This window comes from Carcharodon carcharias, chromosome 21, assembly GCF_017639515.1.
Source record: "Carcharodon carcharias isolate sCarCar2 chromosome 21, sCarCar2.pri, whole genome shotgun sequence".
Taxonomy (NCBI): Eukaryota; Metazoa; Chordata; class Chondrichthyes; order Lamniformes; family Lamnidae; genus Carcharodon; species Carcharodon carcharias.
This window is the reverse complement of record NC_054487.1, coordinates 36,843,681-36,871,522: the sequence shown is the minus strand read 5'-3', so window position 1 is coordinate 36,871,522 and position 27,842 is coordinate 36,843,681. Positions and strand designations below refer to the sequence as shown.

At 42.3% G+C, this 27,842-nt stretch overlaps 1 protein-coding gene across 2 annotated transcripts in view; it reads right to left on the bottom strand.

The window, feature by feature from the left end:
- Nucleotides 1–27,842, bottom strand: part of LOC121293302 — a 97,986-nt gene that overhangs the window by 43,665 nt on the left and 26,479 nt on the right. Inside the window, exons 2-3 of one of the 2 annotated variants that reach the window (XR_005946484.1) lie at nt 10,576–10,691; nt 9,160–9,299 (exon numbers count right to left, since the gene is read on the bottom strand). The gene's annotated coding sequence lies outside the window, so the exon portion shown is untranslated. Of the gene's footprint in view, nt 1–9,159; nt 9,300–10,575; nt 10,692–27,842 lie in introns of those variants that run through there. The other variant, XR_005946483.1, reaches the window with a different exon arrangement.

The window sequence follows — 27,842 nt, the reverse complement described above, 5'->3', positions numbered from 1 at the left end:
CATCAGGAATAGGAATTTGCATTAGGAGATAAATGAGGAGTGAATTTTTGGCTATTGAATTTCAAAGAGGACAAAGGAAGTTTTACAACCAGCAAAGATCATAAATAAATAAAGCAAAGTTATTAAGTTTATTTTTCCTGAAAGCAGTGGCCATAAAGACAACATGAAAGATTTTTAGATTCTAGGAAAGGTAACTTTCAAAAGAAAGTTAAAAACAATGCGTTTAAAAGATGAAAGGGGGAAAAACATATTTATGGAAAAACTGAAAGCTGTATGAGGTGTGTGTGGCCATGTGATCCTGAAGACTGTGCTGTGTGGGCAATCCTGCAAAGGAAGCAACTTCTAGCCACCCCAGAGAAGTGTCTGGCCATTCCAGAAAGCAAAGTTTTGTTACAAGCCTTGGATTTCCATTGTCGAGTAAGAGGGAGAGAGAAACTTGTGAGAGAGAAGCAACAGTGGGTGCCTTACAGTAACATTACAGGATGGTTTACAGCTTAAGAATCTATGGGGGCTGTTGCCTGGAAAAGGGTGTTTGAGGGTGTAGCTAAATAGAAATCTTTTATGAAATGGTATAAGGCTAAATTTAACTGTGTAACTGTCATCTTGTATGTTTAAGTTTTCTATTCTTTTGTTAATAAACATTTTAATTCAACATTTAAAATCTCCAAAAATGGTAGTGGAATTTTTAATTCTGACTTCAGTACACATATCTTCTCATAATGAATACAAATTGAAAACCATAGTGATAGTTTCCCTTAGGGATTTGGTCAGCCTGGCAAATACACCTGCTGCATCATAACATCAGATACAAACTAAACGCACCATATAAAAGGTTGGGCTAGTCCATTCCAGTGCAAGTACTGTTAATGATGTCGTAGATCTCAAATACTGAATCTCACCCCTGAAAACTAACTTTTATAAGTGCAGAGCCTCCTTGTCAGCTATTATTATTGTTGGTGATTTTTAACCTTTTCTTTGTGGCATCTCTCAATCGAATATTTCTTGCCCTCTTTATTTCACTTCCTGAACATGATTTGACATGGATTTCAATACTCTGATTGGCACTTCTTGATTCAGACTGTGCTGTTCATTAATGACTTTTTGGCTCTATCCCATAGAAAGTCTGTATGCAAATGCAAAGCCACTGACTGCAAAATCTGGCCCATTGTAAAGACCACACAGCATAAGAGGGATCATCATAGCAACAAGAATGATTTCATATTAGCTGTAGGTCATAAGAACCATAGAAACAGCACAGAAAGAAGCCATTAGCTCATCATGTCTGCACTGGTTGAAAAATTTAAAGTTAGCCGACCATTCTAATCTCACCTTCCAGCAGCTGGCCCATAGCCTTGCAGGTTATAGCATTTCAGGCGTAGATCCAGGTACCTTTTAAATGAGTTGAGGGTTTCTGCAGCACCAAACCAGGCAGTGATTCCAGATACCCACCACTCTCTGGGTGAAGAAGTTCTTCCTCATGTAGGAAATGTAAATATAAATTTAAAAGTAAACCTTTTCCTACTGAGTTTTTAATACTGTGGTTAGGAATTCCCTTTTAATGTGCATCTTGTATTAGTTTCTGGGTAGATGAAGGGTTAATTGTAGTTGTGCGAGTACGGCCTACACGGCTTGAGATAATTGAAACCATATGCATGGATGGATTGTTTATGTTTGGGTCATGACTGTGGCTCAATCCTCGTGACTGTGGGTCACGATCACAATCAAAAGTTAATGTAATATTACGACCAGGTCCCAGGCAAGGTTCCCCCAAATTGTTATGCTCTTGGTTTTGAGGAGGGAGGAGGAAGGGGGGGGAGGGGTAAAGAGAGAGATGCACTGCCTCCCCCTTTTCATTCAATCTCCTTAGCTGGTCGCAATAAGGTTTATTTAAAAAGGATCCCTTCCCTCATGGACATATTTTACGAGTCCAAATGTATTTATGTTTTAAAAGGAGCTGATTTAACCAGACTTTGAGTCAAAGAGTGAGTTTATTAGCTACTAAAACATGAGAAAAAATAATAAAAACGCAACACAGATGCACACAGATTAGAAATGAGAAGCAAGTCCAGAAACAAAAGTTAAAAAAGATATACGAATCAGTCTCTGGCTTGTTGGTGAGGAGTAGATGGTGAAATGTTGCAGCTAAGTTGGTTGGTTCCGGTAGAGCTGACTGTCAGTTGAGCAGTTGGTTTGAGGATTCTTCATTCTGCAGATTAGCTGAAAGGAATTGTCCAATTTCCTTTTCAACTGTGGCTTTGTTGACTTGTTACTTGCTTCCCAAGCAATTGGAGGGAGAACTTTTAAGCCTGCAAGCACAGGGATGCCTAGTTGATGTACTTCAGCTGTGACCTTCAGAGCGCACAAGAACAGAACACCAAAACTAGCGCACACAGACCAGGGTTGCAGCTGGCTTTTAACCCCTTTTCTTGTGTATTCCTGGAAGGGAGAAACAAACACATCTTTCGTCCAGACACTGCCTTCTTCCAATTCAGTTCATGCCCAAAGTCTGGGATATAACTCAACAGAAGATGGTTTCTGATGAGATGATAATCCACCTCCATTATCACCACAACCATAGGAGATTACAGTTCAGTTTTTGCATTGCATCTCTTTCCTTTGAAATGTCTGTCTGAAGTAGGTCTCAACACCTTTTTAGGTGTGACATTCCATTCTCTTGACTAGTTGGTCAAGTGTAATACAAAGGAGTTTTCCAACAAGTGGTTACTTTACAGTCTTAGCCAGCTTTTGCTGGTATGTCCATTTTTTAAAAAAACACTTCTTACTTAAAAGTTCAACATGCCCATAAGTAATTCGGGGTTATGATTGGTGGTTGTGACAGTAAGTCTCCACAGGCAGAAGAAATGATCAGAATATGACAACACAGAAAGAGCCCCTAGATAGATAGAAGGAAAGCACTCAGAAAAGCTCGTGGCACAGATTTTGAAGATAACAGGGAGAGCAAAGGAACAAATCACAACAAACTGTCTGTAGCCGCTGGAGTCAGTGGGAAGCAAGAACTAGCTGATCCAGAACACAAACTGCCTTTGTTTGTTAAGTATAACTTCTGTAGCTTAATAAATCGCCCTGACCCAGCATCCAGTATCTCCTTGTCCGAATGTTACTGTCTGGTCTCTGAATCTTGCCAGCTTAATTTGATTACATTGAGAACGCAGAGAAAGCATGTCAATCATGGGTTGCAATTGTAGGAACCTACGATTGCTAAGTCACTGCCTCAGAAGTGTGGCTCTATTTAAAAAGAAAATGGTGGGATCAGATCCAGCTCCACCTCAACTACTCCAACTGCACCTTTTCCTTACTGCTAACACATCTCACTTAGCATTTCCCTGTCAGGTACCTCCAAATGAAGATGCTGTGTCTTCAAAAGCAAGCCACACTATATTGCATCATCCTCCATCCAACTACTTGGAATCTTCCAAGCGAGCTCGAGTCAACCATGTGCATACAACTTTTGTTATGGAAGCTTCCGGAGAGCAAGACAGTCCCCAAGTAAACACATCTGCAGTAGATGTCTTGTCTCAGATCTCTCCATCTCAGTCACTGGGCTGGAATGCAAGTTGGAGAAATTCTGACACATTAGGGAGGGTGGGGCAGCTTCTGGATAGCTTGCTCAAGCCTTCAGTCACATCTCGTATGTGCAGGTTTGCCACAGGAATTGGTGTGACTAATACTGTGCAGCATAAAGGGGGACCCAGGTGAGGATATGGGATATGGGAACCTGCAGAAGCTGATCCTATCCAACAAGTACAATGTATTTGCTAAACAGAAACATAGAAAATAGGAGTAGGTCATTTGGCCCTTCAAGCCTGCTCCACCATTTAACATGATCATGGCTGATCCTCTATTTCAATGCCGTACTCCCGCTCTCTTCCTATGCCCCTTGTCACCTTTAGAGTTCAGAAATCTAACTATTTCCTTCTTAAATATATTCAGTGACTTGTCCTCCACAGCCTTCTGTGGTCGAGAATTCCACAAGTTCACCACCATCTGATTGAAGGAAGTTTCCCCTCATCTCAGTCCTAAACGGCTACTCTGTAGCCTGAGAATGTGACCCCTTGCTCTAGACGCCCCCACTCACAGCCGAAGGAAATATCATCCCCGCATCCAGTCTGTCCATCGCTATCAGAATTTTATACGTTTCAATGAGATCCCCTCTCATTCTTCTAAACTCCAGTGAATACAGGCTTAGTCGACCCAATCTCTCCTCATCCAACAATCCTGCCATCCCAGGAATAAGTCTGGAGAAATTCCACTGCACTCCCTCTGTAGCAAGTATACCCTCTCTTGGGTAGAGACCAAAACTGCACACAATACTTCAGGTGCAGTCTCACCAAGGCCCTGTATATCTGCAGCAAGGCATCCTTGCTCTTGTATCCTCTCGCAATGAAGGCCAACATACCATGTACCTTAACTGCTTGCTGCACCTGCTAGCTTGCTTTCAGTGACTGGTGTAGAAGGGCACCCAGGTCCCTTTGTGTATCAACATTTCCCAATCCATCACTATTTAAATAACACTCTACCATTCTGTTTTTTCTACTGAAGCGGATAAATTCACACTTATCCACATTATACTGCATCTACCATGCATTTGCCCACTCACTCAACCTGTCTAAATCACCTTGAATCCTCTTAACATCCTCTTCACCACTCACACCAAGTTTTGTGTCATCAGCAACGTGGAAATATTACATTTGTTTCCCTCATCCAAATCATTGATATATATTGTGAATAGCTGGGGTCCAAGCACTGATCTCTGCAGTACCCGACTAGACACCGCCTACTACTCAGAAGAAGACCCGCTTATTCCTACCCTATGTTTCCTGCCTGCTAACCAATTCTCAATACATGCCAATATGAAATGCGAGCTAGTACACTTTGGTACGAAGAACATGGAGACACAATATAAAATAAAGGATACTATTCTAAAGGAGCAGAGACACCTGGGTATACGTACATAAGTCATTAAAGGTGGCAGGACAGGTAGAGCTGTTTCTGAAGCATACAGTATTCTAGGCTTCATTAGTAGGGGCACAGAGTACAAGAGCAGGGAGATTATGCTGAGCTTATATAAGACACTAGCTAGACCTCAGCTGGAGCATTGTGTATAGTTCTGGATGCCACACTATCGGAAGAATGTGAATGCACTGGAGAGAGTGCAGAAGGGATTTACAAGAATGGTTCCAGGGATGAGACACTTCAGTTATGAGGAAAGAGTGGAGAAGTTGGGACTGTTTTCCTTGGAGAGAAGGCTTGATAGAAGTTTTCAAAATCATGCTGGGTCGGGACAGAGTAGATAGGGAGTAACTGTTCCTGTTCAAAAATGGATTGAGAGGGCAGAGTTTTAAAGTGTTTTGCAAAAGAAGCAAATGCGAGTTGAGAAGAAACTTTTTCACACAGCCAGTTGTTAGGGTTTGGAATGCACTGCCTGGAAGTGTGATGGAGGCAGGTTCAATTGAGGCATTCAAGAGGAAATTGGGTAATTATCTAAATAAAAACAATGTGCAGAGTTACGGGGAAAAGGCAAGAGGTTGGCAACAAGTCAAAATGCTCAGAGAGCTGGTGCAGGCACGATGTGCCAAATAGCCTCCTTCTACACCGTAACAATTCTGTGAATCAATATATTACCCCCAATTCCATGTGCTTTAATCTTACACACTAACCTCTTATGTGGGACTTTATCAAAAGCTTTCTGAAAATCCAAATACACCACATTAACTGGTTCTCCCTTATCAATTCTGCTAGTTAAGTCCTCAAAAAACTGTAGTTTGTCAAACATGATTTTCCTTTCATAAATCCATGTTGACTTTGTCCAATCCCATTAATATTTTCCAAGAGTCCTGTCATCACATGCTTTATGATAGACTCTAGCATTTTCTCTACTGCTGATGTTAGGCTAACAGGTCTGTAATTCACTGTTTTCTCCCTCTGTTTTTAAATAGTGGAGTTACATTTACTACCCTCCAATCTGCCGAGACTGTTCCAGAAGCTACAGTATTTTGGAAGATGACAACCACTATTTTCATGGCCACCTCCTTTAGCACCCTGGGATGTAGATTACCTGACTCTGGGAATTTACCAGCTTTCAGTCCCATTAATATCTCCAGCAATATTGTTTTGGCAAAACCAATTTCCTTCAATTCCTCCTTCTCACTAGACCCTTGGTTCCCAGCATTTCTGAGAAGTTAATTGTGCCTTCCTCCATGAAGACAGAACTAAAGTAGTTGTTTAACTGCTCTGCCATTTCCTTGTTCTGTATTAGAAATTCTCCTGTTTTGGACCATAAGGGACCTACGTTTGTCTTAGTTAATCTTGTTATATAGTTTTACAGTCTGCTTTTATGTTCCTTGCAACTTTACTATCATACCTTGTTTTTCCCCTTTTGATCAATCAATCTCTCGGTCCTCCTTTGCTCAATTCTAAACTGCCCCCAATCCTCAATCTTGCTATATTTTCTAGCAACTTTATATGACTCGTCTTTGGATCTAATGTTATTCTTAATTTGTTAGCCATGGTTGGGCCATTTTTTCTCTTTCTTGTAAATGTGCGAATATGATGAAACTTGTTGAAAGAAGAGCAAGAATGCAGGCCATGGAACCCTGGAGCATGAAACTGTCCAAAGAAAGAGGAAGATCAGGAAGGCAAGCATAATGTGGTAGCTGTAGATGATTCAATAATTAGGGAAAGCATTTTTTGTAGGATTGAAAGTCCCAGACGGTTTGCTGTTGACCCAGTGAGGGTGAAGGACATCTCAAACTGACTTAAAAGGAGGGGGAGGCGTGAGAGGACCCAGTCACTCTAATCCATGTTGGAATTAGCAACAGGGAGAAATACCGGAATTAGGAACTAAATTAAAGGATTATAAACTCTGGCATGAGGTTGTTTGCTGCATAGTGAGCAGAAGCTCCAGGTTCAAGTCTCACCAGGACTTGATGGCTGATGAAGGGGGCTACATAATGTAGCTAAACAGGTCAAGCATCAACATGCAAATGCTTCCAACACACGACAATGGTGGACAGCAAAAGCTGGAGATATTCCTGGTCAGCCATGTAATCAAAAGAACATTGGAGCCCTGACCATCACCACTCATAGCCTACAACATGAATGTAAAAAGGCATGTTGTCACAGCAACTCAGGCACCAAGTTAATTGCAACACACCAACATCAACCTTTGGATTGTTACCTGAGCCACACACACACTGACGTAGGAATTGTTATGAATGCAAAGTTTTATAAGGTGATTATGTTTTGGACTTTTTTTAATTTACGGTAGAATAGATCTGCTACGAGCTCTGCACAACAACATGCCTCTGATGTTTGGTTACTACGAAGACCTGGGGCCCAGATTAAGATTTACAGATAAGGTGAAACATGTTCACAGCTGAAAACAAAGGCAGGAGCAGCTGAGCATCTGTCCACAGATCATTTTTTTTATTCGTTACTGTGATTTGGGCATCACCGGCTAGACCAGCATTTGTTGCCCACCCATAATTGCCTCTGAGAAGGTGGTAGTCAGCCACCTTGTTGAACTATTGCAGTCCGTGCTGTAGGAACACCCAAAGTTCTGTTAGGAAGGGAGTTCCAGGGTTTTGACCCAGTGAAAGAACAGCAATTTCCAAATCAGGATGGTATGCGACTTGGAAAGGGAAAATGGTGGTCTTCCCATGTAACTGCTGCTCTTTGTCCTTCTAGGTGCTGTCAAATGAGCCTTGGAAAGTTGCTGCAGTGCATCTTGCAGAAGGTACACACTGTTGCCACTGTGCATCGGTGGTGGAGGGAGTGAATATTTAAGGCGGTGGACGGAGTGCCAGTCAAGTGGGCTGCTTTGTTCTGGATGGTGCTGAGCTTCTTGAGTGTTGTTGGAGGCTGCATTCATCCAGGCAAGTGGCGAATATTCCATAACCCTCTGGTAGACAGCTTTGGGGAGTCAGGAGGTGAGTTGCTCTCCACAGGATTCCCAGCCTTTGGCCTGCTTTTATAGCTACAGTATTTATATGGCTGATCCAGTTCAGTTTTAGGTTAATGGTAACTCCCAGGATGCTGATAGTGCAAGATTCAACAATGGTGATGCCACTGAATGTCAGAAGGGAGGAGGGGATGGTTAGATTCTCTCAGGTGGTCATTGCCTGGCACTTGGTGCAGCGCGAATGTTGTCACTTATCAGCCCAACTCTGAATATAGTCCAGGTCTTGCTGCATATGGACACGGACTGCTTCACAATCTGAGGATCATGAATGCTGAACATTGTGCAATCATCAGCAAACATCATCAGCAAACATCCCCACTTCTGACCTTATGATAATTGGAAGGTCATTGATGAAGCAGCTGAAGATGCTTGGGCCTAGGACACTACCCTGAGGAATTCCTGCAGTGGTGTCATGTGGCTGAGATGATTAACCTCCAACAACCACAACCATCTTCCTTTGTGCTGGGTATGACTCCAACCATTGCAGAATTTTCCCCGATTCTTATTGACTCCAGTTTTGCTAAGGCTCCTTGATGCCACACTCAGTCAAATGCTGCCTTGATGTCAAGGGAAGTCACTCTCTCACCTCAAGTTCAACTCTTTTATGCATGTTTGGACCAAGGATGTATGCAATAAGGTCAAAGCCTAGCAAAACCACTCTCTTTCTGTCCAAAATCTGAGAGGGGTCTCAGAAACAAAAGGTTTGGTTAGCTGGTGTGGTTAGCAGAGAGGAGGGCTGTTACTCCTCTGCAAGCCATCAGGCAGAATAGGAGGAATAGGCCATTTGGCCAATCAAGCCTGCTCTGCCATTCAATTAGATCATGGCTAACAGCTGGTAGCAGCTGTGAATAAGTAGATGGTATAAATGCAGAGATTAGACAAGCATGTAGCAAAAGCAGATTTTAATGGGGAATTTTAACTTTCATATAGATTGGGATAAACTGACTAGCGCATCAGAAAAATAGTGAATTTCTTGTGTGTCCGAGAAAGTTTTCTGCAACAACGTGCATTAGAACCAACAAGGCGTCATGCTAAGCTCCCGTTTTAAGATGCTTCATTCAGCGTCATTCCACTTTAGCGTTGCAAATAATGGGACCAGCATGCACACCTGGCGTCGGAACTTCCAATTTAGCATTGCTTCATGCCGGGGCTGGTGTAGTGTCACATGATTTAATCACTGTCATTTTGGAGTGGTCTCACCCACTCATCAATTCTTCCCGCTCAGCTCCTCTTTCTCCCTCACTCACCGACTTCTTTCAAGCCCTTGCTCACAGTGAACGTTTGGGAGGGGCTGGCAGCAGACAGGAGGTTTGGCAAACTGGAGAACGAAGCAGCCGGCAGGAGGCAAGTAAAAAGAATTAGCATTTAAAATAGTTTTGAATTTATCTGATTTTTAACATTATTTCATTAACAAATATAGGAATTTAGGAATGTAGGAATGTACAGTATTTCAATTTACAGGATATGTTTGAATTTTTTTCTAATGAGAAAGGTCCTACAGAAGCCAACTACAGCTTTTACATTAGCTGTAATCCAATTCACTCAAAATTATTTTGAAGTTTCACTTTTCAGCAACACAACTGCACAGTTAAGCAAGGAATTACAATATTAGATTTAGTAACCATTCACATTTAGTTAACAGCCTAACAGAGCAGAGAATCATCTGATAGTGATTCTAATATGATCCAATTCAATGTTGTGTTTGAAAGGGAGAAACACAAAGCAGCTACTAGGATACTAGGTTCAGGCAAGGATGACTTCAGTGGGATGAAACAGACTGTCCACAATAAAGCGGATTAAATAACAGAAGGTAAGTGGGAGGTATTGAAAACAATGTGCGCAAAAGAACTTGTTTATACTCCTCAAGGGCAAGAGCTTTGTAAAAGCCAATATAAAACTAAAAGAAAAAAATACAAAAATGTGAAAAGCAGCCAATGGGACAAATACAAAGAGCTGCAAAACTGATAGTGCTGTAAAGAAAAGGATATCAAAATCAACAAAAAAAATGCACGCCACAATTATATTAGGAAATAGAGGGTGGCCAGGAGCAATGTGGCCCCTTGAAAAGTGATACCATCGATGAAAATAAGGAAATGGTAGACATGTTGAATAATTACTTTGCATTAGCATTTAGAGTCGAGGAAGAGGTCAGCATGTCAGACCTTGGGAGCAAACTAACATTGAATCTTCAAAATTAATGCCAGCAAAATAACAGTAAAGAAGAAAGTAATGGCTCCTTTAGACTGGAAATGTGGGCATGTCACACTGCCAAGAAAGGTGAGAGGAATCTAGAGAATTACAGACTAGTTCGCCTAACATCTGTTGTCAGGAAATTGCTAGAGTCAATAGTTAAGGATAGGGTGACTGAACATCTTGAAAATTCAGCTTATCAGTGAAAGCCATCACAGATTTATAAAGAGGTGGTCATGCTTCACTCATCTAATCAAATTTTTTGAACAGGTGACTGAAGTAGTGGACACTAGAATGTCTATGTCTATGTTATATTTATATGCACGTCAAGAAGGCATTTGATAAAGTCCCTCAGAGATTAAGGCCAAAGTTGAAGTTCATGGAATAGCAAGCAAATTACTGACCTGGTTAAGAGATTGGCAGGAGAGATAACCTGGGTAATTGGCAGGTCGCAACTAGTGGTGTCCCACAAGTGTTTTGGGGCTTCAACTGTTCATTGTATAAATGCTGGTCTTGATGCCTAGAGGATAGAATACAAAGGATTAGAAGCTATGCTTCAGAACAAAGCCCTGTCAGACCACATCTAGGACCTGAGCAGTTTCAGGAGATAGGGTTCAATTATGAGAAGCAATTGCACAAACTAGAGTTGTATCCCTTGAATTTAGAAGGTAAAAGGTGATCTCAAGGGGGCAGATAGGGTAAGATGAAGAAACCATTTCTGCTGGTTGGGAATTCTAGGACTCAGTTGCATGGTCTAAAAATTAGAGTCAAGCCTTTCACAATACAAATTAAGAAACAAAGTGATAGAAGCTTGGAACTCTCTTCCATAATGGCAATTGATGCCGAGTCTATTGTTAATATTAAATTAGAGACAGATAATTTTTTGTAGTCAAAAGGTATTAAGAGACATGAAGCTAACTTGGATGTAAGCAGCTTGGTTGCAGATCACCTACAGTCTCAATGAATGGTGGAATAGCTGATAGGGTTAAATGGCCTACTTAGGGGATAAGTCAAAGATAGGCACTTAATTTCCAATAGATTATGGATTCTGGAAGTTCAGAGGATGTCATTTTATTAGGGCAAAAGCATTCCAATTTGTACATATATCCTCCAAGAGGTTTTATATTCTAATGCAATTTTAATAATTATTTTCTTTTGTCACAAAATATCTGATTTCATGATTCATATGTTTTAGGAGTAAAACTTATACTTAATAATTCAATCCAAAACTAAGATGAATGCAAACTCCTGCTGAGAATCTGGTAAACAAACCCTAAGTAATTGCCAAAGGATGAACATAAGAACATAAAAAAGTAGGCCATTCTGCCCCTCGAGCCTGCTCCACTGGTCAATACGATCATACTTGATTTGATGCGGCCTTAATTCCATTTTCCTGCCTGTCCCCCTTAACCTCTGACTTCCTTGTCAATCAAAAATCTGTCTAACTTTGCCTTGACTGACCCAGCTTTAACTGCTTGCCGGGGAAGAGAGTTCCAAACACTGACAAACCCTTGGAGAAGAAAGTCCTCATCGCAGTCTTAAATGAGAGTCCCCTTATTTGAAACTGTGCCCCCTAGTTCTAGATTCTCCCAAGAGGGGAAGCACCCTCTTAGCATCTACCCTGTGAAGGGCCCTCAGCAGCTTGTGTTTCAATGAGATCACACCTCATTCCTCTACACTCCAATGAGTATAGGCCCAACGTGTCCAACCTTTCCTCAAAGATACCCTTTCATCCCAGGAATCAGCCTAGTGAATTCTTCTCTGAACTGCCTCCAATTCAAGTATATCCCTCCTGAAGTAAGGTGACCAAAACTGCAGTCAGAACCTGGTGCAGTCTCTTCAATGCCATGTACAGATGTTGCAAGACTTCCTTGCTTTTAAAATCCATTCCCCCTTGCAAAGGCCAACATTCCAATGTTTTCTTACTTGCTTTACTAACATGCTGACTTTGAGATTCATGTACAACACACCCAAGTTCCTCTGTACCATTTATTCTGCAATCTCTCTCTATTTAAATAATACCCCGCTTTTCTATTCATCCGACTAAAATGGACAACCTCACATTTCCCCACATTATATTCAATCTGCCAAATTTTTGCCCCTTTGCTTATCACATACATTTATAGCTACCTATCTTCATATCAGCAAATTTGGCTACAAAACAGTTGGTTGCTTCATCCAAGTCATTAATATAGATCAAGTTGTTGAAGTGGCAGCACTGATGATTTTTTAAAAATTCATTCACAGGATGTGGGCTTTGCTGGCTGGGCCAGCATTTATTGCCCATTCCTAGTTGCCCTTGGGAATATGGTGGTGAGCTGCCTTCTTGAACTGCTGCAGTTTGTGTGCTGTAGGTACACTCAGTGCTGTTAGGAAGGGTGTTCCAGTATTTTGACCCAGCAATAGTGAAGTAACGGCGATATATTTCTAAGTCAGGTTGGTGAGTGATTTGGAGGGGAAATTCCAGGTGGTGGTCTTCCCATCTATCTGCTGCCCTTGTCCTTCTAAATGGTAGTGGTCGTGGGTTTGGAAGGTGATGGTGAAGGAGCTTTGGTGAATTCCTGCAGTGCATCTTGTAGATGGTATACACTGCTGCTACTGTGCTTACATGGTAGAGGGAGTGAATGTTTGTGGATACAGTGCCAATCAAGTGGACTGCTTTGTCCTGGACGGTGTCAAACTTCGAGCGTTATGGGAGCTGCACTCATCCAGGCAAGTGAGGAGTATTCCACTGCATTCCTGACTTGTGCCTTGTAGACGGTGAACAGGCTTTGGGGAATCAGGAGAGGAGTTACTCGACACACAATTCCTAGCCTCTGACCTGCTCTTGTAGCCACAGTATTTATACGGCTAGTCCAGTTCAGTTTCTGGTCAATGGTAAACCCTCAGGGTGTTGATAGTGGAGGATTTGGTGATGCTAATACCATTGAACATCAAGGGGTGATGGTCGGATTCTCTCTTGGTCATTGCCTGACACTTGGGCTGACAAGTGGCAAGTAACATTCACGCCACACAAGCTTGGATATTGTCCAGGTTTTGTTGCATTTGGACATGGGCTGCTTCAGTATTCAAGTTGTCACGAATGATGCTAAACATTGTGCAATCATCAGCAAACATCCCCACTTCTGACCTTATGATAATGGGAAGGTCATTGATGAAGCAGCTGAAGATGCTTGGGCCTAGGACACTACCCTGAGGAATTCCTGCAGTGGTGTCATGTGGCTGAGATGATTAACCTCCAACAACCACAACCATCTTCCTTTGTGCTGGGTATGTCTCCAACCAGTGCAGAATTTTCCCCCGATTCTTATTGACTCCAGTTTTGCTAAGGCTCCTTGATGCCACACTCAGTCAAATGCTGCCTTGATGTCAAGGGCAGTCACTCTCTCACCTCACCTCAAGTTCAGCTCTTTTATCCATGTTTGGACCAAGGATGTCATGAGGTAACGAGCTGAGTGGCCCTGGCTGAACCCAAACTGGAGGCCAGTGAGTAGATTATTGCTAAGCAAGCGCCACTTGATAGCACTGATGATCGAGAGTAGAGTGATGGGACAATAATTGGTCGGTTGTACAGGGCATACCTGGGCAATTTTCCACATAGCAGGGTAGATACCAGCATTGTAGCTTTACTGGAACAGCTTAGCTAGGGGCACAGCAAGTTCTGGAGCACCAGTGCCTTCACCCATTTCTTGATATCATGTGGAGTGAATTGAATTAGTTGAAGACTGGCATCTGTGATGCTGGGGACCTCTGAAGGACACCGAGATAGATCATTCATTTATCTTTTGCACTGATGTGCTGGACTCCTCCATTATTAAAGATGGGGATATTTGTGGAGCCTCCTCCTCCTCCAGTGAGTTGTTTAATTGTCCACCAGCATTCACGACTGGATGTGGCAGGACTGCAGAGTTTAGATCTATTCATTGGTTGTGGGATTGTTTAGCTCTGTCTATCATGCTGCTTATGCTGTTTGGCACACAAGTAGACCTGTGTTATAGCTTCACCAGGCTGGCACCTCATTTTTTAGGAATGCCTGGTGCTGCTCCTGGCATCCCTTCCTGCACTCTTCATTGAACCAGGGTTGATCCCCTGGCTTGATGGTAATGGCAGAGTCGGGGACATGCTGGGCCATGAGGTTACAGATTGTGTTCAAGTACAATTCTGTTGCTACTGCTGCTCATGAATGCTCAGTCTTGAGTAGCTAGATCTGTTCAAAATCACGGTGGTAGTGCCACACAACACGATGTGAAGGCAGGACTTAGTCTCCACAATGACTGTGCGGTAATCACTTTTACCGATAACGTCATGGGCAGCTGCATCTGCGGTAAGCAGGTTGGTGAGGATGAAGTCAAGTATGTTTTTCCCTCTTGTTGATTCTCTCACCACTTGCCACAGGCCCCGTCTAGCAGCTATGTCCTCGGCCAGTTCGGTCAGTAGTGGCGCTACTGAGCCACTCTTGGTGATGGACATTGAAGACCCCCAGAGTACATTCTGCACCCTTGCCCTTAGCGCTTCCTCCAAGTGGTGTTCAACATGGGGGAGCACTGATTCATTAGCTGAGGGAGGGCAGTACGTGGTAATCAGCAAGAGGTTTCCTTAACAAAAACAGAATTACCTGGAAAAACTCAGCAGGTCTGGCAGCATCGGCAGAGAAGAAAAGAGTTGACGTTTCGAGTCCTCATGACCCTTCGACAGAACTAGGTTTCCTTGCCCATGTTTGACCTGATGCCATGTTCTTCATGGGGTCTGAAGTCGATGTTGAGGACTCCCAGGGCAACTCCCACTGTGCTGCCACCTCTGCTGGGTCTGTCCTGCGGGTGGGACAGGATGGTGGTGTCTGGGGCGTTATCTGTAAGATACGATTCTGTAAGGATGACTGTCAGGCTGTTGCTTGACTAGTCTGTGGGAGAGTTCTCCCAATTTTGGCACTCGGCCCCAGATGTTAGTAAGGAGGACTTTGCTGGGTTGACAGTGCCTAGGTTGATGCCAGGTGGTCCATCCGGTTTCATTCCTTTTTATGGCTTTGTAGTGGTCTGATACAACCGAGTGACTTACTAGGCCATTTCAGGGGGCATTTAAGAGTCAACCACATTGCTGTGGGTCTGGAGTCACATTTGGGCCAGATCAGGTAAGGAAGACAGAATTCCTTCCCTCAAGGACATTAGTGAACCATTGGGTTTTTACAACAGTTGACAATGGTTTCATGGTCACCATTAGACTTTCAATTACAGATCTGCCATGGCGGGTTCGAACCTGGTCCCCAGGTTCTCTGGATTACTAGTCCAATGACAATGCCACTATGCTACCGTCTCCCCTGATCCCTGCAGCACTCCACTAATTACAGTTTGCCAACTGAAAGTGGCCCATTTATCCTAACTGTAGCCAAATCCTCTACCCATGCTAATATATTACCTCCCCCAACACCACGTTAATGCTTCCCAAATTGAGGCTGAGGGAGAATTTCAGCATTGTGGGATATGTTTAAATTGAAGGGTTTCTTCAAAAAAAAAAACACCTACCTTTTCACAGGCTTTTTTGCAGCAGCAATCAGGCCTCATCTGTACATAAGGGCATATCCACCTATATTAAAAAAGGCACAAGGATCTAAAAGGGTCTCTCCGCTGTTAGAACTCAGTCCGAGCTCCTCAGAGGCCATTGTTGCCTCAGAGGCCATTGTTGCCTCAGAGCTCACAACCCCAAAAATCTCATCCTCCAAGTCCATTGGGATCACGACCCACAGTTTAGGAAGCCTTGCCATATGCTCTTATCTCGTGTGGTAACTTTTTATGTAGCACCTTTTGGAAATCCAAATACACTACATCTGCTGTACCACATCATCCACCCTGCTCGTAACTTCCTCAAAAGAAATCTAATAATTTTGTCAAACACTATTTCCCTTTCACAAAACCATGTTGACGGTTTACTAAATGTCCTGCTACAATTAAATTGGTTCTAGCTTTTTCCCAATGACAGAATCACAGAACAGTCACAACACAGAAAGCAGCCATTTGGCCCATTGTGTCTGCATAATTTGCCTAGTGCCATTCCCCTGTCTTCTCCCTGCAATCTTGTACATTCTTCATTTCCAGATTTTCAATCTAATTCTCTTTTGAATGCTTCGATTGAACCTGCCACCACCACACTCAGGCAGGGCATTTAAGAGCTTAACCACTTGCGTGAAAAAGTTTTTCATGTCACTTTTGCCAATCATTTTAAATCTGTGCCCTCTCACTTGATCCTTTCACAAGTGGGAACAGTTTCTCCCTCTCTGTCCAGACCCCTCATGACTTTGAATATCTCTGTCAAATCTCCTCTCAGCCTTCTTCTCTTCAAGGAGAAGAGCCCTAACTTCTCTAATCCAACTTCATGACTGAAGTTCCTCATCTCTGGAACCATCCTTGCGAATCTTTTCTGCACTCTCCCCAATATCTACACATCCTTCCTAAAGCACATTGCCCAAAACTGGATGCAAACTCCAGTTGAGGACAAACTAGCATCTTATACAAGTTCAGCATAACCTCCTTGCTCTGTACCCTATACCCCTATTAAAGCCAAGGATACTGAATGCTTTATTTAATGCTTTCTCGCAACCTGTCCTGCCACTTATGCACGCAGGTCCCTCTGCTCCTGAACCCCCTTTCAAATTATACCCTTTATTTTATACTGGTTTCTCCATGTTCTTCCTACTGAAACAAATCACTTTACATTTCTCTGCATTGAACTTCATCTGCTTATATATTGCAGTAAGACCCTGGGAGCTCCACTGCACATCTCCCCCCAGGCCAAAAATCATCCATTAACCACTACTGTTTCCTATCACTCAGCCAATTTCATAGTCATGTTGCCAATGTCCTTTTTATTCCATGAGTTATAACTTTACTCAAGTCTGTTGTGCAACATTATATCAAATGCCTTTTGAAAATCCATGTACACCACATCAACAGCATTGCCGTCATCATCCCCTGTTAGCTCTTCAAAAACTCCAGCAAGCTAGTTAAACACTATTTTCCCTTAAGAAATCCATGCTGGCTTTCCTTGTCCACGAGTATTAATTTTGTCCTGAATTACTATTTCTACAAGTTAAATTGACTGGTCTGTAGTTATTGGTTTAGCTTTATATCGTTTTTTGAACAAGGGTATGATGTTTGCAAGTCATCAGTCCTCCGGCCCAACGAGTTGAAAGATGACTGAAGCATTATGGCAACTTCCTCCACAATTTCCAATCTCACTTCCCTAAGTATCTGTGGATGCATTTCATCGGTCCAGGTGCCTTACCAACTTTAAGTATAAACAGCCTATCCAATACCTCATCAATTCTAAACCCTTCTCATGTCAGAATTATCTCCTCTTTCACCATAGCCTGGGCAGCATCATCTTTCTTAGTAAAGACAGCTGAAAAATATTCATTTATACCTAGCTATGTCCTCTGCCTCCATCCATAAATCCTTTTTTGGACCCTAGTCAACCCTACTTCTCCTTTTACCACTTTTTTTTATATATCTAAAGACAACTTTGGGATTCCCTTTTATGCTGGATGCAAGTCTCTCTTCATACTCCCTCCTTACTTCTCTTATTTGCACTTGATAGAGCAACTGGGAGTTTGGTGAGTGAGTGGGTCAGTGAAGAGGGGAAGGGGGTGCGCCTTTCCTTTTCTATCTTTTTCAGCCTCCAGTATTTGGTTCGTACTCAAATGCAGAGAAAGAAGCTGATTGGTGAGTAACTAGTAAATTATGTTACTTAATAGTAAAGTTAAGGAATGGCAGGGGCAGATCAGTCAAGCGTAATGTGCATCCTGTGTACATGGGAAGTCCATGAATGCACCATGTGTTCTAGACAAACATATCTGCAGAAGCTTGAGCTCCAGGTTTCAAAATTCGAGCAGTGGCTGGAGTCGTTGTGGTGCATCCGCAAGGTAGAGATAGCACGTTTAGGGAGATGATCACACCACAGGTTAGGAGCATGCAAGTAAAGAGAGAACAGGTGACGACCACCAGGCAGTCTAAGAGAATCAGCCAAGAAGTGCAGAAGTCCCAAGGTGACCTCACTCGCTAACCGGTTTTCCATTTTGGATACTAGTAGAGTGATGATCCCTCAGAGGAGTGCAGCAACAACCAGGTCTATGGCACCATTGATGGCTCAGTTTGCACAGGTGGGGAGAAAGAAGAGTGGAAGAGCAATAGCAATAGGGAATTCATTAGTTGGGGAACAGACGGGCTTTTCTATGGTCATATATGTGACTCCAAGGTTATGTTGCCTCCCTGGTGCCAGAGGCAGAGATGTCACAGGGCAGCCACAGAGCATTCTTCTGGGGGAGGATGAATAGCCAGACGCCATGATCCACATTGGGACCAACGATATAGGCAGAAAGAAGAGCGAGGTCCTCGAAGCAGATTTTAGGGAGTTGGAAAGAAATTAAAAAACAGGACCTCAAAAAGACTAATCTCAGAATTACTCCCAGTGCCATGTGCTAGTGATAGCCTAGGAATAGGAGGATTGGGCGATTGGTGTAGGAGAGGGGGCATCAGATTTTTGAGGTATTGGGACCAGTTCTGGGGCAGGTGGGACTTGTACAAGGAATACACGCTGCGTCTTAGCAGGACTGAGAATAACATCCTCGCAGGGAAATTTGCTAGTGCTGTTAAGTGAGATTAAGTTAGATTGGCAAGGGAGTGGGAACCTGAGAGGGGGCTCAGATTGGAGGGAGGCAAAACTGGTAACAAGTAGAAAAGTAGTAAGTGAAATTAGAAGGCAGACAAAGTGAAGTCAAGCACCAAATAGGATCAGAATACAGAATAATGTTAAAAAGACAAAGTTAAGAGCACTCTATTCAAATTCATTTTCAGCAGTAGATGTTTTGAAGGCACAGAGGTAAATGGGTATGATTTACTTGCCATTACGGAAATGTGGTTACAAGGCGACCAAGGCTGGAAACTGAATATTCAAGGATATTCGTCATTTAGGAAGCACTGGCAAAAAGGACAAGGAGGCGGAGTAGTACTGTTAATAAGGGACAAGATCAGTACCTTTGTGAGAGGGGATCTTAGATGGAACTAGGAAATAGCAAGGGGCAGCAAACATTGCTGGGGGTTGTTTATAGCACACTAAATTGTAATTGTAATGTTGGGCACAATATAAATCAGGAAATTAGAGCAGCATGTAACATGGGTAATTTCAATTTACATATAGGCTAGGTAAACCTAATTAGCATCAATTCTGCCGGGGATGAATTCCTGGAGTGTGTAGCAATGGCTTTCTGGAGCAGTACATTGAAGAACCAACTAGGGATCGGGCTATTTTAGATTTAGTATTATGTAATGAGAAAGGGCTAATTAATAACCTCATTGTAAAGGAGCCTTTAGGAAATAGTGACAATGATATGATAGTGTAAAATTCTGAGTTTGAAAGTAAGAGTTCATTCTGAAACTAGGGTCTAAAATCTGAACAATAGAAACTATGAAGATATGAGGGGCAAGTTGGCTATGACAGATTGAGAAATACACTAAGAATTTGACAGTAGACAGGCAATGGCTAGCATTTAAAGTATTAAGTGGTCTACAATGAATATATTTCCTCTAAGAAACAAAAGCCCAAAAGGAAAGTTGAATCAACTGCAATTAAAAGTTATAGATTGCTTTAGAACAAAGGAAGTGGCTTTAAGGTTGCCAAAAAAAAGTGGTAAGCTCAAGGGTTGGAAGCAACTTAGAATTCAGCAAAGGAGCACCAAAAGCTGGTTAAAAAAATGAAATGCAAACTAGCAAGAAGCAAAGACAGATTGTAAAAACATATTTCCATTATGAAAAGGAAAATATTAGCAAGTATAAATGTGAGTCTATTACAGGCGGAGACAGGAGAATTTATAATAGAGAACAGGGAAATGGCAGAGAAACTAAACAATTACTTTGTGTCTGTCTTCACAGAGGAAAATACAGAAGAAATTTCCTAGAAATACTCGGGGACGAAGGGGCTTTTGAAGATGACGAACTAAAAGAAATCAAAGAGGTAATACTGGAAAAATTAATTGGATTGAAGGTTGATAAATCTCCTGGACCTGATGAGCTACAACCCAGATTGTTGACCGTGGTGGCTATAGAGATAGTGGATGCATTGGTGGTTATCTTGCAAAATTCTATAGGTTCTAAAAAGATTCTTGCTGACTGGAACGCAGCAAATGTAACCTCACTATTTAAGAAGGGATGGAGAGAGAAAACTAAGCTACAGACCTGTTATTTTGGCATCAATAGTAGGGAAAATGTTAGAATCTATAATAGAGGCTGTGGTAACTAGAAAACAATAATATGATTGGCAGAGTCAATGTCGATCTATGAAAGGGAAATCATGGTTGACAAACCTGTTAGGAGTTTTTTTTTGAGGATGTTGCTTGTACCATAGATATACAGGAGAACCAATGGATGTGATGTATTTGAATTTTCAAAAGACTTTTGATAAGGTCCCACACAGGAGGTTTATAAACAAAATTGGAGCACATGGGATTTGGGGTAATGTACCAGAACAGATTGAGAATTGATTAACAGACAGAAAACAGTAGGGATAAATGGATCATTCTCAGGATGGCAGGCTGTTACTAGTGGGGTACTGTATCTGTGAACAGCTGTAGTCCAAGCACCATCTATATAAATGATTTGGATGTGGGGACCAAATATTTACAAATTTGCTGATAATAAACTAGGTGGGAATGTAAGTTGTGAGAAGGGTGCAAGAAGGCTTCAAGGGGATTTGGACAGGCTAAGTTAATGGGCAAAAAATAAGAGTTTATCCACTTTGGTAGAAAAAACAAAGGCAGAATATTTCTTAAATGATGAGGTTGTGAAGTGTTGAGGGCCAAAGACGTTACTCACAATACAAGAGGTTGTGGTGGAAGAATTAATCCAGGCAGGTCTCTTGGTTAAAGCTGGTTTATTTCCAAGACAACTGCTCAGTGCTAGCCTTTCTAGTAGCTTCCACCCAAAGTGTTCCAGCTGTACCATTTTATTCTGTTCAGTTGGGATAATTAATGTCCATCACCTGTTTAACTACCAACTGGTTTTAACAAGGTGATTGCCATATTAACAGATTCCCTTTTCTTTTTCAAATTAAAACTAAAAACTTGAACACTATTTTCAACAAACAGATGGAAATAATGTCACAAACTTCCACGTCTATAATTCCCAAATTTCTTTTGCCACATAAATACACAAGATTATAAAACAAAAACAATTTTTTCATTGCATCATAAGACTCTTCCAACACTTAATTTTTTTAGAGCAGGCACTTCTTTTTGTAAAAGTCTGACAGTAAAACAGTAAAACTTGCACCAATCCATTTTATCTTAGAGATTCTCTTATCTTTCTAACATCCCCTTTATGCTGGCTAGGCCTATTCATACTCTTTTTCCCGAGACACTTTTTGTGGAATGAACGTAGTCCCAAAGAGACCGGTTATCAACATAACATTCTACGGGCAAACCTTTCCCACATTGCTCCTTATATAATATTTGTCAATATATTGGACAAGTAAACCCCCATATCTAATGCCTCTACTAAGGATAAAGTTTCAGAAGCTAAGGTGCTTTTCACTACCCTTATTTTCTTGGCCTCTCAAGCCAGCGGGCAATATTTATCATTCTCTCCCACCAAGAATATGATGCACCCTGTTGTGCTCAAGTACCCATCTGCAATACTGGCATGTGAAGCATCACTAAAAAACAACCAACCTCATCTCTTCTGGATCACACATCTCTCAGAATTTAATTTTTTTTTTTAAAAACTGTTTTATTTGCTCTCAGAACTTGCTCAACTGTCGCATGTTTCATCATGATACTCAGCTCCAGCACATCATAACTAGGGTCAGGCCTAGTCTGAGCGCACAACCAGTTCAACTGCCTAATCAAACTTCTCAACTGTTCCATTTCTTCCTTGGTAGCTTGATCCTCTTTTTGTGAGGATCTACCATGACTTATTGGGATATAATTAACATTTTCTAGATAAGCTTGTTGATTCAATGTCACTCCTAACTTGCTCTGCTTAATATCTAAACCTATGTATTTAAAGGCCCCAGAAGCCTGACTTCCAACCTGGAATTCCTTCTTTATCTTCTCAACTACTCATTGTTCAAGTTCTACAGATCCTCCCCACAGGAAATCATCAACTTGCATGATAAAGATCCCAGCTAGTTTCTCCTTATGGTACTAATAGAACATCGCGGGGTCTGTCTTTAACTGAATGCAACCTATTTTCAACAAGACAGGCCTCACAGAAAAACACCATACTCTTGATGCATCATTCAACCCATAAACACACATCAATTTCCATAGTTTTCCTTCTACATCCCTGGCTTCTTTGGGTGGTTTAAAAATAAAAACTTCCCTTTGAAACTTCTCCCCCTGTAAAAATACAACCTTTATATCAATCGATTTGCACTTTCCCCGCAGTAGGCGAGTCCACTCTGACATCCTGATCTCCTAGTCTCTCTGCATAGCCTCGGGCTACTAATCTCGCATTGGCCTTTGGTCTGGGAGTACCTTATCTGTACAGATCCATCTGAGGGATAAAGCAGGCTGTCCTCTGTCAGGTGTTTCAGAATATACTCCGAATTCCTTCCAACTTTAACTCTTTCCCATTTGGCTTCCTTTATCTACTTACTTTCCAATTTATTAACAGCTACTAGAATCTCTGTCATAAGGACTTCTATCTATTTCTATCGAGACTGCTAGCTTGCTCTCTAGTCTTCTTTGTTAAGCTACGGCCTCTACTCACATTCCTCTCCCTTTCTGGACTGCTACTATATGATCGTCCTCCCATGTGACCAGAACTCCGTTCGCAAGTCCGTGATCTTTTTCTAGGGCCACGGCCACTTTCTGGCCCACTGTCAGAACTCATACTGCGCTTTGAGTTTCCACATCTCGACCTCGGTTTGCCAATCGATAGGTTGTCTCCTGTCCTTCATCCCACATATTTAGCCAACGTTTGTATTTACCAGTGTCATTTCTTGCACTCCCTATGAAGGAGGCATCCCTCCACATACTGGTCCCTTCTGGCACGTATGTTATCTTTGTTCCCACTTTGGGTAGTTGCCCTTTTCGACGAATAGCATTGGCCTGTACGTCAGTATTACTTTGTTCATAGTCAGTCAACCCTGTATCTGCCATTGTCTGCTTCTCATAACTACCCAGCATATGTTAAGTGCATGGTGCCTCCTCGCGTTCTATGTTCTGTTCAGAACCTGTAAAGGTATAGTCAGTAGCAATTAACCGTGAAGAATGTACCCTAACAGTTTGATTACCGTGTGGCACAATTACTACTTTCCCATCACTCCCTAATTACCTTGCCAGGTCCTTTCCACTCTTTCTGGCCTTCCCTTTAATAATATACCATGTCTCCTTGCCAAAATTGTATTCCTGATGGTCTTATATGATGCTGTAGGGCCCACCGAATTTTCTCCGAAACCTCAGCTTTAAATGAAAACTTTTCTGCCCGCATGCAAAGCGTTCAGATGAGCAGAAAAGTGGAGCTAATGCTAGTCCCTTCTAGAGCAGGGGAGCATCTGACAACACCGAAGGTAACTTTGGATTCCTTCCGTATTACAACTGATATGGACTGTACCCCCCCAGCCATTTGCAGAGAGTTCTTTGCATGCACCACCCATGCTAACGCCATTTGCAGTTTACAACCTGGTTGATCAGCTAATATTTTATGTAACATGTCATCCATTACTGCATGGCTTCTTTCACAAAGACCATTACTAAAAGGGCTCTCAGCTGTAGTGTGCATAACAATGATTAAATTTTCGCACATATCTCAAAATTCCTCATTGGCAAATTCCCCACCATTATCTGTAAGGAACTTCATTGGTGTTCCTAATCCTGTTCCTACCCATTTCTCCATGACCTTATTGACAATGCTCCTTTTGTCCTTACTATGTATCACAGTGGATAGACTAAATCTAGTTGCCATATCTATGAAGTGAAGTAAAAAGATACCCCTATCCTTGTCCCAAACTTACAAGTCCATTGCCACTGCATCGTTAAACTCCCTGGCTACTGGCAAGCTCATAACAGGTCACGGTGGTGTCTTACAATATTTAAGGCAAATTTCACACTGACTCGTTCAATAAGATCATCATATTCTTTATTGACCACTCTCACATCTCAAGGCGGAGTCTTCAGTTTCTGTGGCACCAGATGTGCAAACTATGTAATTTGCAAACAATCATATTTTTTTCCACAAAATTCTCGTTCTGAGCAGTTAACAAGGCTTCATGAACTTCTTGATAAGAGATCGCAGGCTTCCTTAGTGGCAAGCAGTAACGGCCTGACCGAGTTAAGTTAGAGATCCACATTTTTCCCAAACATGACTGCTCTATCATTCTTCATATCTAGTGTCATCTGAGCCATCATCTCAGATCGACTCAACAATAGCGGTATCTCACTAGAAACCACATCAGTACTGATAAATAGATTGATCCCTGCTATCTTACAAGGGAGGACCACCCATTTGGAGGATGTTAATGTATTGTCATCTCCGAACCAGAAGCAGGTAGAACTTTCATACTCCTTGATCTTCCGCCAGTCTACCGCATCGCGACACTCCAGATAGCAGTTAAGCCAGTCCATGCCGCACACCGTAGAAGTGCACCTACTGTCTAGAACTGCACAGTTGAAGGTATCTACCATCAAGATACTCATCACTGGATTCAAACTTGGTGATCAACAGAATTCCATCATGGCAGTCACTATCATTTTCAGTTTCAGATAAATCTGTCTCGTGGGTCACTTCAAAAACACGATTTCTTCGCTGTGGGAAGTTCATTGCTTAATGATACTGGGAATCACACCACAAACACCGATTAACCATTCCTCGTGCATTTTTTGGGTCACCATCTCAGGCATGTTTTTTGTCCCGATTCTCAAATTGGCTGGAGTTACGACAATTTTCAGACCTTGTCATTAACCCCATCTTTGTATTGGAATCACAGAATCTCAGTGCAGAAGAGGCCCTTCGGCCCATCGAGTCTGCACCGACACGTGAGAAACACCTAACTTACCTACCTAATCCCATTTACCAGAACTTGCCCCATAGCCTTGAATGTTGTGACATGCCAAGTGCTCATCCAGGTACTTTTTAAAGGATGTGAGGCAACCCACCTCCACCACCCTCCCAGGCAGCGCATTCCAGACCGTCACCACCCTCTGGGTAAAAAGGTTTTTCCTCACATCCCCTCCTAAACCTCCTGCCCCTCACCTTGAGCTTATGTCCCCTTGTGACTGACCCTTCAACTAAGGGCAACAGCTGTTCCCTATCCACCCTGTCCATGCCCCTCATTATCTTGTACACCTCGGTCAGGTCACTCCTCAGTCTTCTCTGCTCCAACAAAAACAACCCAAGTCTATCCAACCTCTCTTCATAACTTAAATGTTTCATCCCATTTAACATCCTGGTGAATCTCCTCTGCACTCCCTCCAGTGCAATCACATCCTTCCAATAATGTGGCTGTTGGGGGAAAATTAAAAATACTAAAAAGCACACAGTAAGAATTTGCTGAACATACTTAAAATCTCCAAGCAGCCATGGATGCTAGATCTATTGACAGCTGAGGGTAAGCAGATGGACATTGCACACAAAGGGGCTTTGAGTTTTGTGAGATTTGCACAGTTTCAAGAGATGAGCTAATGTCCAGGCACAGGCAGAACCATTCAAATGGTGCAATGGTGCGTTGAAGCCTTTAGGCTGGACTGGAGATAAAACAAAGTTAGATTAGGTATACTCCTCTCTCAGATAGGGACAGGGCAGATGGTTAGCTTAGATATGGGAGGACATACATGGACAAAGATGAAACACAAACAGTCCTGAGTTGTGAGAACCAAGGACTTTGCGTTTGTGTTTTAATTTTGATTGGATAATATAATTATGTATACACCCTTTAGAATAAATGGTGAGCAAAATCACATGTTTATGTACTCAATAGGATAGTTTTAACATGATACCTGTGTGCCGGTTACCGATTGAATATATTCAAATGTACTCAAATGTATTGTGATAAGAAAAAGTACAAAAGTACAAAAGTAATGAAATGTAATCAACCTGGGATTCTTCATTCTTAGGAATGATTGCAGCTCCCTTGCATACGCTTGAATAAAACCGGTTAAAGGAAGCCCGAGTCTCTGTGGTCTCTATGTGATCGGGGATTGTAACTTCGCTTCAACTGGCCTATGTGGTAGTTGCTGGATTGGAGGGAGTACCCTTTTCAGTGGCAAGCAGAACTGCACACAGTACTCCAGCTGTGGCCTCACCAAGGTTCTATTCAACTCCAACATGACCTCCCTACTTTTGTAATCTATGTCTCGATTGATAAAGGCAAGTGTCCCATATGCCTTTTTCACCACCCCAAACATGCCCCTCTGCCTTCAGAGGTCTGTGGACACACACAAAGGTCCCTTTGTTCCTCAGAACTTCTTAATGTCATGCCGTTCACTGAATACGTCATCAAACTACTCCTTCCAAAGTGTATCACCTTACACTTTTCAGGGTTAAATTCCATCTGCCACTTATCTGCCCATTTGACCATCCTGTCCATATCTTCCTGTAGCCAAGATACTCAACCTCACTGTTAACCACACGGCCAATCTTTGTGTCATCCGCAAACTTACTAATCCTACCCCCCTCATAGTCATCTAAGTCATTTATATAAATAACAAATAATAGGGAACCCAGCACAGATCCCTGTGGTACGCCACTGGATACTGGCTTCCAGTCACTAAAGCATCCTTCTGTCATCACCCTCTGTCTCCTACAACTAAGCCAATTTTGAATCCACCTTGTCTAAATATCCTGTATCCCATGTGTATTTGCCTTCTTTATAAGTCTCCTACGTGGAACCTTGTCAAAGGCTTTCCTGAAATCCATGTAAACCACATCAACTGCACTATCCTCATCTACACACCTGGTCACCTCCTCAAAAAATTCAATCAAATTTGTTAGGCATGACCATGACCTCCCTCTGATAAAGCTATGCTGACTATCCCTGATCAAACCTTGCCTCTCCAAGTAGAGATAGATTCTCTCCCTTAGAATTTTCTCCAACAGTTTCCCTACCACTGACACGAGACTCACTGGCCTGTAGTTCCCTGGCTTATCTCTACAACCCTTCTTAAATAGCGGAACCACATTAGCTGTTCTCCAGTCCTCTGGCACCTCCCCCGTGGCCAAAGAAGAATTAAAAATTTGGGTCAGAGCCCCTGCGATCTCCTCCCTTGCCTCCCTCAGCAGTCTGGGACACAAATCATCCGGACCTGGAGATTTTTAAGCCTGCCAACACCTCCAATACCTTGTCACTCCCTATATCAATTTGCTTAAGAACCCTGCAGTCTCTCTCCCCGAGTTCGATACCTTCATCATTCTCTTAGGTGAAGACGGATGTGAAGTATACATTCAACACTCTAGTGATGTCCTCTGGCTCCACCCATAGATTGCCCCCTTATGGGCCCTACTCTTTCCCTGGTTATCCTCTTCCCATTGATATACTTATAGAATATCTTGGGATTTTCCCTACTTTTACCAGCCAGAATCTTCATCTAATATTTGGTCGGCTACGAAATTCGGTCACCACTGAATCCTCTATCCTTTGTTTTATAGCATAGTTGTTTGTATTTGCTAAAAGAATGGCAGGGAACGACTGT